Source organism: Ochotona curzoniae, unplaced genomic scaffold, assembly GCF_017591425.1.
Source record: "Ochotona curzoniae isolate NIBS_2020 unplaced genomic scaffold, NIBS_Ocur_1.0 contig_43, whole genome shotgun sequence".
Taxonomy (NCBI): Eukaryota; Metazoa; Chordata; class Mammalia; order Lagomorpha; family Ochotonidae; genus Ochotona; species Ochotona curzoniae.
This window is the reverse complement of record NW_024466218.1, coordinates 3238260-3242760: the sequence shown is the minus strand read 5'-3', so window position 1 is coordinate 3242760 and position 4501 is coordinate 3238260. Positions and strand designations below refer to the sequence as shown.

The following is a 4501-nucleotide window of genomic DNA, read 5'->3' as shown; positions in this document are numbered from 1 at the left end:
GTTTCTTCTTCATGAAGTAAGTTTCATTCTGACCATAAAATTAGCAATCAAGCTGAGAAAACTGAAAAGGAGTGAAATTGGTTCATCTTGACCAATTTGAAAATTAGCATATAATTGAAAAGAAAATAATATTTTAAACGCATCATATTGTATTTTTAACTTATTTTTATTGGCAAAAAGGAAAAAAAAAGTGTGTATTTCATATACACAGTATTTAGAGCACCACGGCACTTCCAAGCCTACTCTGTCCCCGCTTCATTCCCACATTTACTCCAATGATGTAGTTTCAGTTTTCTTTATAATCACAGGATTAAAGTTTCAAAAATAATTTAACAAGCAATAAATATAAAAACCGCTGTTCCTCAAGAATATCGACAAGGACGACAAACAATGATCAAATACCAAAATGTCAATTTCACTGACTCATTTCCCAAAAGCACACAGTGACTCAAACTGATCCAGTTAGAAGGCAGGAACTGGGGACTCAGTCCTCGTCCCCAGAGAGGTGGCAAGGACACAACTAATGGAACCATCCACCTGCGGTCACTGAGGGTGTGCATTCACAGAAACTGAAATTGGGAATTGAGCAAGAATTAAAAGAACTCTGACATTCAGATGTAGAATACAAATGTCCCCATAAACAGCGTAATAGCTGCACCAAGTGTCTGCCCCTCTTAACTTTTTAATAACATTAAACAAAATGCTCCTGGCTTTTTGGTTTTATTGATTTCTGATTTGTTTGGTTGGTTGCACTATTTCTTCTAGAGAGTTCATATATTCTTTTGGAGATTCATCACAGATCCTGTGTCACAAGACATCTTTATTCATCTTATCAAGCAGGCCCAAGAAAGATGCATTTTAGCACACTACCTAGCATTTAAATTTTGGAAAGTGTTGCTGTTTGAGGATCATGTACCATGTTTAAAAACTAATTTAGCTAGTCTTGAAAAGGCGTATTGAAGAGTTGAGACTAATGGGTATAGTACTCATAGGAAACCTTAAATCTCAACACAATGAAATATGGAGAAAGCTATAAAAGCGAGCTTGGGTTGTTTGTGTTAGGTTCTGTATGACTCTAGGCTCTCATGTCCTCTCTTCAGAGGCCTTGCCCTGTACCCCAGCCAATTCACTCCAGGACAGCAACACTTTCCCATCTGCAATGCTGAGCTTAAGCTTCCCTGGGGTTCTGATCATAACTTCTGCTTTTGACCCAGTGTCCAAGCAAAAAACATGTGCCCCAGTCTGCTTAGACTAGGCAACTTGGCCTTGTACATATTTGCTACCTTTTTTCTCCTGCTAGGGACTCAAGAATCCAGACTGAACCCAAGCCAGTGCCGGGCAAATCCTTGATGCAGCTCACTAAAACTGGCAGGCAGCATCCCTACATGCTCTGCCCATCACTGCCTGCTGACAACCATATGATAGAGCTTAACAGTCCAATAACCTGATACAACTCTCAGTCTCCACGTTTACAAACACGATTCTGGCAAAAGTTACTTCAACTTTCTGAAACTCAGGTTGATCATCTCTAAAATGTTTTCTTAAGTGTCAACGTTTCTATCATTTTCTTCTTACAGAAATCCACTAACCAGTTGAGGAGTTCTTGCATGCCAGGGAAGTGTATAAACAACTGCACTGAAACTAGCAGAAAGATTAAAGGAACCTTCTAGAGCACTGTAATAATTCTACCAGGTACACTGCCACAAGCCAGGATAAAATCTCCATCTTCTAGCTCTCCCTGAGGAGGATGTTCAAAGTTATGATTTGAGAGGAGCTACCCAAGACATCATCATCTAACTTGTTTATCTCAGAGTATTGATGGGACCAGCACACAATACACACCCAAGGGCAGCTCAGCACAGGGACAGTAGTAAGAACTAGCATGCACACACCTGCCATTCTCCTTTCTCCAGCTCAGCACTGAAGATTCAGACAAAAATAAGCCAGCCATGAGGTCAGCATTGCTGGATCCCTGCCTCGCATGCAGAAGCCCAGTTGGAGTTCTAGGTTCCTGGCTTCATCTTGACCCAGATCTGGCCATGGAAGCCATCTCAAGAGCAAACAAATGTGTAGCATTTCTCTGTATCTTCCTATGTTTCTTCAGTCCTGCTTTTCAAATAAATAAATCTTCTTAAAAATCTTCTGATTGGCAACTCAAGATGGCGGACCAGAGTGAGACAACAGTGAAGCCGCCAGCACCTTCACTGTCGTAGATGATGGAAGGGAATGGAAACCGCCATGATCATTGCAGCAACTGCGAGAACGAAGAGGAAAACAGCTACAGCCGGGATGGTTTGAGTCTAGCCAATGACACTGGAGCCAAGAAGAAGAAAAAGAAACAAAAGAAGAAGAAAGACAAGGGCGGTGAGACAGACTCAGCACAGGACCAGTCTGTGAAGATGAGCTCTTCACCAGCAGATAGGATCCAGCAAATACAGAAGGCCATTGAGTTGTTCTCCGTGAGCCAGGGGCCTGCCAAAACCCTGGAGGAGGCTAACAAACTCAGCTACCAGTTCTGGGATACGCAGCCTGTCCCGAAGGGCTTCACCCGGGACGCCTTGGACCTGGGGAACCGTGGTGTGCTGAAGGAGCTGTACACCCTCCTGAATGAGAACCACGTGGAAGATGATGACAACATGTTCGGATTTTATTATTCTCTGGAATTTCTGCTGTGGGCTCTCCGGCTGCCCGGCTGGCTGCCCCAGTGGCACTGTGGGGTTCGAGTGGTCTCAAGTCGGAAACTGGTTGGGTTCATTAGCGCCATCCCAGCAAGCATCCACATCTACAACACAGAAAAGAAGATGGTGGAAGTCAACTTCCTGTGTGTCCACAAGAAGCTGCGATCCAAACGAGTGGCTCCTGTCCTGATCCGTGAGATCACACGGCGGGTCCACCTGGAAGGCATTTTCCAAGCTGATTACACTGCCAGGGTGGTGTTACCAAAGCCTGTTGGCACCTGCAGGTATTGGCATCGGTCCCTAAACCCCTGGAAGCTGATTAAAATGAAGTTCTCCCTCTTGAGCAGAAACATGACCATGCAGCACACCATGAAGCTCTGCAGACTGCCGGAGACCCCTAAAACCGCTGGGCTGCGACTGATGGAGAAAAAGAACATTCCCGAAGTGCACCAGCTGCTCACCGGTACTTGAAGCAGTTTCACCTCACGCCAGTCATGAGCCGGGAGGAGGCGGAGCACTGGTTCTACCCCCAGGAGAATATCTTTCCACTTTCATGGTGAACGCCAATGGTGAGGTGACGGATTTCCTGAGCTTCTACACACTTCCCTCCACCATCATGAACCATCCAACCCACAAGAGTTTGAAAGCTGCTTGTTCTTTCTACAATGTTCACACCCAGACCCCTCTGCTAGACCTCATGAGTGACGCCCTTGTTCTTGCCAAAATGAAAGGCTTTGACGTGCTCAATGCACTGGATCTCATGGAGAATGAGACTTTCCTGGAGAAGCTCAAGTTTGGCATACCGCAACCTGCAGTATTACCTGTTCAATTGGTCGTGCCCCAGCATGGGGGCAGAGAAGGTTGGGCTCGTGTTACAGTAACCAGGTGCTGGTGAGATTCTGGATAAAGCCACTGAGAAGCCAAACCAGGAACCCCACCACTTGTTGGTCCAGTTTTCACAAACATGAGTTTCCTTGGCTAAGGAGAACTGAACCGGCTTTACCAAATCGCCAGCGAACTCGACAATTGTGTTGCTGTGGCGTAGGCTGCGTGATGTCACCGTGGCTGTGTCTCTGGGCTCCCTGTTTTCCAGTTACCTCCTCGTGCAGCGTGACCAAGGGAGTGTAACTGCTGAAAACTAGCTCGTGATTGGCATATTATGGAGTTAATGGGTGAATAATAAAAGTATATATACACAAAATCTTCTGATTTCTCTGACCTTCAAATTCTTTAAAACAGAAAGAAGGAAGGAAGGAAGGCAAGAAAGAAAGAAAGGAAAGAAATTCCAATATTTCACTGCAAGGTAAATAATAAAACTATATACCAAGCATATCAGCTTTTCTGATAGAAAAGCCAGAGGACACCACAAGAAAGGAAATAACAAGGGGTGGTTGTGTGGTATTGTGAGTTAAGCTGCTGCTTGCAATGCTAGGTTCCAGTACCAGCTGTGCCTCTTCCTAACCAGCCCCTGCTAAAGCATCTGGAAAAGCAAGAGGAAATAGTCCAAGTTCTTTGGCAGCTGTACTGTTGTAGGAGACCCAGAAGAGGCTCCTGGTTCCTAGCTTTTGCTGGGCCCAGCCACGGCAGTTGTGGCCAAGTGGAATGTGAATCAGCATGCGCGCGCATGCGCGCGCGCACACACACACACACACACACACACACACACACACACAGTCCTCCGATGTGCCATTTCCCTGTGTGTGGTGTTTGCAAGTTTTGTAAGGGGTGTGAGAAGACTCTGCAAGCATAACTTAAAGTGAATGTTACACTTTTTATAATTATTTTATTTTTAAAACTTGTGAAATGATCTCAGATTCATATTT

General features: G+C 44.9%; 1 pseudogene; it reads left to right on the top strand.

The window, feature by feature from the left end:
* Positions 1 to 2159: 2159 nt before the first annotated feature.
* Positions 2160 to 3587, top strand: LOC121159532 (annotated as a pseudogene).
* The last annotated feature ends 914 nt before the right edge of the window (positions 3588 to 4501 follow it).